The sequence below is a fragment of the Oncorhynchus clarkii genome, chromosome 11 (assembly GCF_045791955.1).
Source record: "Oncorhynchus clarkii lewisi isolate Uvic-CL-2024 chromosome 11, UVic_Ocla_1.0, whole genome shotgun sequence".
Classification (NCBI taxonomy): Eukaryota; Metazoa; Chordata; class Actinopteri; order Salmoniformes; family Salmonidae; genus Oncorhynchus; species Oncorhynchus clarkii.
In genome coordinates this window covers 35,075,597-35,084,944 of record NC_092157.1, presented here as the reverse complement: position 1 = coordinate 35,084,944, position 9,348 = coordinate 35,075,597, and the positions used below count along the sequence as shown (strand labels likewise).

Genomic DNA, 9,348 nt, shown 5'->3' with positions numbered 1-9,348 from the left:
ATCAATGGGGAGCCCGGTGGATTTTGAGAAGATTGCTACTTGGCCCTTGTAGCAAAATATGTAACTAACCTCTTCCCCACTCAAACAGTATAAAAAGGCAGTTTGAACAAGGATAATCCGATATTAGGCTACTGACAGTAGGAGGCGATATAGCACCAGTTTTGGAGAGATATAATTGTATTCATATTTCATAAACAAATCACATGAAACCACACACAAACAATGACTTCTCCCTTTCAATATATATATATATATTTTATCCGGGGGGGTGATCATCCTGTGATGATCATCCTACCATCTCGACACCGGTCTGTAGGGTTGGTATCTCCAGCTACGGCGTCATTCCCTGGAGTCAGGTCGGCCATGTTGTAGTGGGGGTGGATGCGGGCTGGCGTAAGTTTAGAGGTAGGAAGTGTATCTACAGGAACTGGGCTACTTTTGACGACTTCTTTTGTCATCATGTCGCTGGACAGATTTCGCTGGGGTTTTATGCTATGAATTTCTGTCTGTGTCAGGCCCTTTTAATAATTTATTTTCTTCAACATTCGTCTTGCTTTGATTTAAATTCCTAGTTTTTTTTTCATTCACCGAGCACAAAAACGATTGAGAAAGGCTGATGATTTGTTGCAGGGAGTCGGGATGGGGGCGACTGTGATTTCCATGTTGGAATACTAGCTGATTTTGCGTCGAACCCAGACATAAATTGGAAATACAAACACAGGCGCATGTGTCACAAGAGCGTGGATTTCTAAAAGGTAAGATTGTTTATCATGATTAAAAAAAATAACAAGTTGACGATCCAATAGTCATGGTAGGCCTACCAGCCCTCTATGGTCGATTTTTCATGGCATTGTCTGCACATCATTTTTCTGACCCCTACGAATAGCGGTCAATAGCCTATTATTAAAGTTACATGACCATCTTGGTGTGATAAGTTCAAATTCGTTTTTGGAGATACGCTTCACAGGCCTAAGTGTAGTTCACAATAAGGCTATCTCTGGTCTGAGCCTGTAATTTAAGTTGTATTTGTAGGCAATGGCTTGAGTTTCCGTAAAGCCTGCACCCCTCTCTCAAACCCCGACAATCGTTTCTCGATGGCAATCACTGTTAGTCCAGACGACAGTGTCCGATATTTCGAGACGACTGCTCCAATACCGAACACATGGAACAGTTAGCTGAAGAAGCAACAATGTAGCATTGTCTGGACTCTTATCACCGCATGGCCATGTTCAAATGTAACAAATCCTAGTCTTGATTGTCCTGAAGATTGCTAACAGGTAATTAAGTCAAAGCAACTGTACGGAATGTGATTGGTAAATTGAAGATGTGCATCTGCAGGCTACACGTAGTCCATTCCTACACGATTTCCAGTAATGCGAGTGAAGAAATGAATTACCTCAAATTCAATTTCGGCATAGGCCCACACTAGTCATCCCAGAATGCAAATACGGAGGTTCAATTGGTAGAAAGGGATAGAGTACTACCTCTTAAAAGAATACCAACTCCATACCACCCTATGTTAAAAATATATGAGGCATATGCTTGAGCTTGTAAAACGTCCAAATACACCAACAGATGTTTGGAGGATGTCAGTTCAATGGAGAGAACTACCGACTGACTATCGTTGCAGGGATAAAATACTATGTCTGAAAGGTCCAAGGCCTTTAAGCATTGTTATGTCTACTGTCGTCCTCAGGATTCAGAGCAACCTAGACATTACCAAAGCCCCAAATGTGACCCCATAGGCTAGAACCTATTCATGAAGACACTGAAGCACCCTCTTGGAGGAACCAACATTAGCTTAACGTCCACTAGCATTCACTGTGTGTTGCTCTGTGATATTGGTTGCATTTAATGTTATAGTACAGAAATGACCCGGTATATAGGTTACCTAAGGCACAACATGGTAACCGCACAGTAATAACAAATGCCTTACAAAGGATTTACAACCAAACTGATTGAGAAGCCACTGTGATAGAAGGACGAGAACATCAGTCACATACAGTAGGTCATGACTTGAGAGACATGGGTCTGATTCTCTACGAGACTGTCACTGTCAGTGGGAATGAGGACATTTCACATCCACGCCAGTGCCTTACAGAGAGAACGTCAGTTGGATCTGGGACAGAAGTATTGAAGAGTTGTGTAGCATGTGAATAACACCGAGTGGGCTTGCCTTCTATGAGATTTTAGTAAACTGTTCCAGCTGGGCGATGGGAGAGCTGGGCCGTATGTATATTAGACACCAATGAAAGAAATTTGACTGAAATAGGGACGGACTACCTGAACTTCAATAAGCTACTGTATTTTTCAGTTGCTACGTTTTACACTATTGAATATGACCCTGAACCGTTGGCGATGCCAGGCCAATGGTAGTGTCTGTCTGTCATAGCTACATATAACATAGAGATAATCGTTGAGTGTGGAACCAAGGATATTGGGGGAACTTCTCTTTACATCAGGGAGCTTATAGCTGAAGGAAGTAGCGTAGGATGTAGCTAAATCTTACCATCCCTACTTCAATTCCCATGCAGTCAGTAAGTGACGTCAAGCTACAGTTGTGTACATTGGTGTGACTGAACACAAGCTGTGTTCGAATACTCATACTAACCATACTATTTGTGACACAAATTGAGCATGTGGTATGCTTATTAGACATAGTATGGATATAGTTAGTATGCCAAAAGTTCCCGGATGTCGTACTACATTAGTCAAAATACGAAGTATACAAGCAATGGGACACTATTTCACGTTTTCGGATTTGAAGAAAATGGCGGAGAAATATGCAGCCGCATTCCGACGAGAGTGGATACAAATTTGTTGACACATGTTAAGAAAAGGTTGAGCAATGTAATAAAGTAATGACTTTTCAAATAAATTACTTTACACATTAGGTTGGCTGACAATTTGTTAGTTACGCTGTCCTTATGAACAGCATAGCATATCATTACAGCAGTATGTACCCGGATATGTTAGCTAGCTACTGTAACTTTAGTTGGCTACTAATACATCAAACATGCCAGTATATTTACTTTATTCTATTTAATTACCCAGAGTATATTGACTTGATTATTCACGTCATTCATAGCTTAGTAAGTGGTTTAGAGGTTCGGGTGTGTTTGTAAATTCGCTTTGGCTATCTAGTCTGATTTCAGAGCACTCTCATCTGGCTGTGGCAGAGCGCAGAATAACTGATGAATTTACGAATGCTCAACACCCATTAAATATGACCTGTGTCAGTAAACGTCAGCAAGAAAAGCGTAATTAAATTGTTGCCAGCAGCACAGTTCGAGTAACCAATGCTCTGGATAACATAAAAACAGCCTAACCAGCTCTACTAGGGCAAGTAAAATGGTCAGTGATGTGTTCTCTCATTTGTGTCTGGAAGTAGCTAGCCAGTTAGCTTGGGGGCTTGACTGTGGTTGTGAGGCCAGAACGCTCTGACAAAACCACTGTACGTTCAGAGAGCGGAAAGCTCGGAATTTATGAACAGACAATCTGACAACTACCTGAATTTACGAATGCCCAGAGCGCACTCTGGCACTCCATATTGAGTTTATGAACACACCCGAAGTCGAGCTAGTAATTTATTTTGCTAACAAGCTAGCAAGAGGTTGCATAGCAACAGCATCAACTTCCGGTAGACAGAGTACGCTCAACTGAAAGGATACCGTTTGTTTACAATATACTAAAATTAATTAATAGTATATAGTATGTAGTATATACTCATTAACTATGTAGTATACAGTATGCTAGTATGGGTATTCGAACACAGCTACAGTGTTTTAAGGAAGGGTTAGTAATGGTGGTGATTTCACTGAAGTCACCACAGCACACATTGGCAGCCAGAGCAAATCCTGAGAAGTAGGTGATGATAGTTTAAATAGTCTTTCTCTGGCTGTTACTGTATAAAAAAAAAAGAAAGGTGTGTGGTCACCTGCTCCTAAAATAGCTCCTACACACTCAAGATTGACTACTGTATTGGCAGACGCAGCCAGGTATTCTGTGATGCTGGCAGCCTGGCACAGCTCCAAAGGTGGAGAGATGGTGTAATTCTAATAGTAGGCTACGTGGTTTTTGAAAATCATAACACACACTATACTGCATCCTTAATAATCATGGCAACATGTATACTACCTCTTCATTTCAAATTCATGTTTGGCCTAGTCTTGCATGCCATGTAAGAGACTACATTAAGGCCGAATTCTGTAATTATGCTGATAGAATAAGTCACCAATGTAAAGTGATGTTCCAACTTCCATACTTTAAAAATATTTATTGTTTGATATTGTAAGACTGCAGTTTCCAATGGCCAGTTTATGCCTTGGCATTGGAGGAATGCGGAGGAAGACGCAGCATCTGTTGGAGATTTAAAGCATGGTAAGCTCTAAGGACCCTCCCTGTCTATAGCCATGGTGTCAGCTGCTAACAGCTGTCCGTCCAGAAGGCGGGGCTACTCCCATACCCCTGGTTGCCGTGGAAACTTCCCCCATCACGCTCCTTCTTCATTCATTCAAACATAAGAGATGTTTCTCCTTGCGTTACAGTGGGCACGTTTCCGTTGACCCAGGTATATTTGATAAAAGCATTGTCGCCATATAAATCATTGCGATGTGTAATGGAAAAGGCAGATGTAGGATACATTTTCTAAAGATTGACAATCTTTATCCGTAAGCACTTAACTATAAGCTACACTCCACATTTTATTCTGAATGCCCACTTCTAGCAAAATAAAATGTAACAAAAAAACATGAATATTTGCAGGACAAGGATTGTCCTGACTGAAGAGTGCCTGAACAAGTTTCACCATCCAATTATTTCTGATCTACAGGAGTACAAGTTTCACTATGGCACGGACCGTGGCAATACGTTGGCACTTGATAATTATTTGAATACCGCAAATAATAGTCAATTATTGCATTCTATACGTGCTTGCTTTCGTAGGCTACCTGAGACATGATCGGTGGGAGGGCTTACATACAGTCGGCAATTTATTAATGTGAAATTTGCCGAAATGGGTAATGAAAACACTTCAACCACTACATTTTTATTCAACACTATGTTTTTTTGGGTGTGACATCCATCGACACAAGACAGTTTAATGGAAACGCACCCTAGCAGGCAATTGTGGCATCTATTTTCTAGGCATTTTAAATGGCAACAAGAAATCCCTGGACAAGTTAATAGAAACAAAGCTGTTGTGTCAATTGTGGCTGTTACGGTGACCGTGCGGTCACGAGTCATGGCGCTAGTCAAATTTCAGGTGACCGCTTAGTCAGGGTAATTAGGCTTCCCCATGTGTTGATGCTGCGGATGGTCATTAGTAGCCTACCAAACTTGCTAACTGCCTGGTACTCAGTACTCTATTGTCCCTCTAATCACTCTGACATCCATGCAAATGTCATCGAAAATCTAATCAAACACTTCATGAGTGCCCATGAGCTCATGTTGCACAACATTTCTATAGGCTATACAATTGCATGAGAAAATAGATTTGATGGCCTCTGTTTAAAAAAAGGAGGATGCCGTCAGCTTTCTATAGGCTAGGCCTACTATATTATGAACTTTCCTAATATTAAGAACATTGCTTTGCTTTACAGCAGGAGTATAGCTTACCTGGCAGGCATGAAAATTAACCATGGGAAAGGTGTCCTCCATTCTCTATTTAAGTGCATAGATGACATGTATTTTTTCGAATGCCCTTTTTCTGAGGCAGGTGCGTGATAATGGTCCATTCTAAATCAAAACTGATACACATATTATTTAGTATATGTAAATACAACATTAAATTAACTTCTCTAGTGTAGGGGGCAGCATTTGGAATTTTGGATGAAAAGCATGCCCAAATTAAACGGCCTTCTACTTAGGCCCAGAAGATAGGATATGCATATAATTAGTAGATTTGGATAGAAAACACACTAAAGTTTCCAAAACTGTTAAAATAATGTCTGAGTATAACAGAAATGATTTGGCAGGTGAAAACCTGAGAAAATGAAGTAGGATTTCTTTTTCTATTCAATGCCATTACAGTATCCATTGACTTGGGACTCAAATTGCAGTTCCTATGCCTTCCACTAATTGTTCCAGGCTTGTATTCTGAAAAATGAGGGAGTAAGAGCAGTCTGAATGAGTGGACCCTGCCGTGTCACAGAGCTTTTTCATGCTCACGACCGAGAGAGTGCATTTCTTGTTTACCTTTTATATGGACGACGTTATTGTCCGGTTGAAATATTATCGATTATTTAGGCTAAAAACAACCTGAGGATTGAATATAAACATCGTTTGACATGTTTCTATGAACTTTACGGATATCATTTGGATTTTTTTGTCTGCCTGTTGTGACTGCGTTTGAGCCTGTGGATTACTGAAGAAAACGTGCGAACAAAACGGAGGTTTTCGGATATAAAGAGAGACTTTATCGAACAAAAGGAACATTTATTGAATAAATTAATGTCTTCTGAGTGCAAACATATGAAGATCATCAAAGGTAAGTGATTAATTGTATCTCTATTTCTGACTTGTGTAACTCTTCTACTTGGCTGGTTACTGTTTGTAATGATTTGTCTGCTGGGCTATGTTCTCAAATAATTGTAAGGTATGCTTCCGCTGTAAAGCATTTTTGAAATCTGACACTGTGGTTGGATTCACAAGAAGTTAATCTTTAAACCTATTTAAAATAGTTGTCTTTTCTGAATTTTTATAATGAGTATTTCTGTATTTGAATTTGGCCCTCTGCAATTTCACTGGATGTTGGTCAGGTACCCTAGAGAGGTTAAGAATAGTCTGATGGGTGACAATATTAGCCTATCACTTGTGAATGATGTATTATTACTTATTAATGATGCCCAGCTTGTGCATTCAGGCAAGAAACAGCGCATACCTTTTTTTGTCGCCATTTTCAAATCATAGTCGCACACCTTGTATCCTAGCCCATAGGCCTACAGTGCCTTCGGAAAGTATTCAGACCCGTTGACTTTTCCAAATTTTGTTATATTACAGCCTTATTCTAAAATGGATTAAATAACAAAAAATATCCTTAGCAATCTACACAAAATACCCCATAATGACAAAGTGAAACGGGTTTTTAGACGTATAAAACAGAAATACCATATTTATATACAGTACCAGTCAAAAGTTTGGACACCTACTCATTCAAGGGTTTTTCTTTATTTTAAAAATGTTCTACATTGTAGAATAATAGTGAAGATATCATAACTAGGAAATAACACACATGGAATCATGTGGTAACCAAAAAAGTGTTAAACAAATAAAAATATACTTTACATTTTAGATTCTTCAAAGTAGCCACCCTTTGCCTTGATGACAACTTTGCACACTCTTGGCATTCTCTCAACCAGCTTCACCTGGAATGCTTTTCCAACAGTCTTGAAGGAGTTCCCACATATGCTGAACACTTGTTGGCTGCTTATCCTTCACTCTGCGGTCCAACTCATCCCAAACCATCTCAATTGCGTTGAGGTCGGTTGTGAAGGCCAGGTCATCTGAGGCAGCACTCCATCACACTCCTTCTTAGTCAAATAGCCCTTACACAGCTTGGAGGTGTGTTGGGTCATTGTCCTGTTGAAAAACATATTATAGTGGGACTAAACGCAAACCAGATGGGATGGGGTATCGCTGCATAATGCTGTGGTAGCCATGCTGGTTAAGTGTGCCTTGATTCTAAATAAATCACCCACACTGTCACCAGCAAAACACCATCACACCTCCATGCTTCAAGGTGGGAAACACACAAGCTGAGATCATCCATTCACCTACTCTGTGTCTCACAAAGACACAGCGGTTGGAACCAACAATCTAAGGACAGATTTCCACCGGTCTAATGTCCATTGCTCGTGTTTCTTGGCCCAAGCAAGTCTCTTCTTCTTATTGGTGTCCTTTAGTAGTGGTTTCTTTACAGCAATTTGACCATGAAGGCCTGATTGGGGCGGCAGGTAGCCTAGTGTTTAGAGCGTTGGGCCAGTAACCGAAAGGTTGCTAGATCAAATCCCTGAGCTGACAAGGTAAACTTATGTTGTTCTGCCCCTGAACAAGGCAGTTAACTTATCTACTGCCGCAGAGGTAGCTGGTTGAGTGAATGCCAAGAGTGTGTAAAGCTGTCATCAAGGCAAAGGGTGGCTTACGTGGACAAATATAACACTTTTTTGGTTACTACATGATTCCATATGTGTCATTTCATAGTTTTGATGTCTTCACAATTATTCTACAATGTAGAAAATAGTAAAAATAAAGAAAAAGACTGGAATGAGTAGGTGTGTCCAAACCTTTAACTGGAACTGTAAGTATTCAGACCCTTTGCTATGAGACTCGAAATTGAGTTCAGGTGCATGCTGTTTCCATGGATCCTTGATGTTTCTACAACTTGATTAGATCAACCTGTGGTAAATTCAATTGATTGGACATGATTTTCAAAGGCACACATCTGTCTATATAAGGTCCCACAGTTAACAGTGCATGTCAGAGCAAAAACCAAGCCATGAGGTTGAAGGAATTGCCCGTAGAGGCCCGAGACAGGATTGTGCCGAGGCACAGATCTGGGGAAGGGTACCAAAATATTTCTGCAGCATTGAAGGTCCCCAAGAACACAGTGGCCTCAATCATTCTTAAATGGAAGAAGTTTGGAATCACCAAGACTCTTCCTAGAGCTAGACGCCCAGCCAAACTGAGCAGTCAGGAGAGAAGGGCCTTGGTCAGGGATTTGAACCTGATTGAACATCTCTGGAGAGAACTGAAAATAGCTGTGCAGCAACACTCCCCATCCAACCTGACAGAGCTTGAGAGGATCTGCAGGGAAGAATGGGAGAAACAAATACAGGTGCGACAAGCTTATAGTGTCATACCCAAGAAGATTTGGCTGTAATTGCTGCCAAAGAAAGGTGCTTCAACAATGTACTGAGTAAAGACAAACTGAATTCGTCCACCCACACAGACAGCATCGTGAAGAAGGCGCAGCAGCGCCTCTTCAACCTCAGGAGTCTGAAGAAATTCGGCTTGTCACCAAAAGCACTCACAAACTTCTACAGATGCACAATCGAGAGCATCCTGTCGGGCTGTATCACCGCCTGGTACGGCAACTGCTCCGCCCACAACCGTAAGGCTCTCCAGAGGGTAGTGAGGTCTGCACAACGCATCACTGGGGGCAAACTACCTGCCCTCCAGGACACCTACACCACCCGATGTCACAGGAAGGCCATAAAGATCATCAAGGACAACAACCACCCGAGCCACTACCTGTTCACCCCACTATCATCCAAAAGGCGAGGTCAGTACAGGTGCATCAAAGCTGGGACCGAGAGACTGAAAAACAGCTTCTATCTCAAGGCCATCAGA

At 41.2% G+C, this 9,348-nt stretch overlaps 1 protein-coding gene across 1 annotated transcript in view; it reads left to right on the top strand.

The window, feature by feature from the left end:
* Window positions 1–277: 277 nt before the first annotated feature.
* Window positions 278–9,348, top strand: part of LOC139420463 (tyrosine-protein kinase Yes-like) — a 50,113-nt gene continuing 41,042 nt past the window's right edge. The window contains exon 1 of the mRNA XM_071170637.1: window positions 278–755. The gene's annotated coding sequence lies outside the window, so the exon portion shown is untranslated. The remainder of the gene's footprint in view (window positions 756–9,348) is intronic.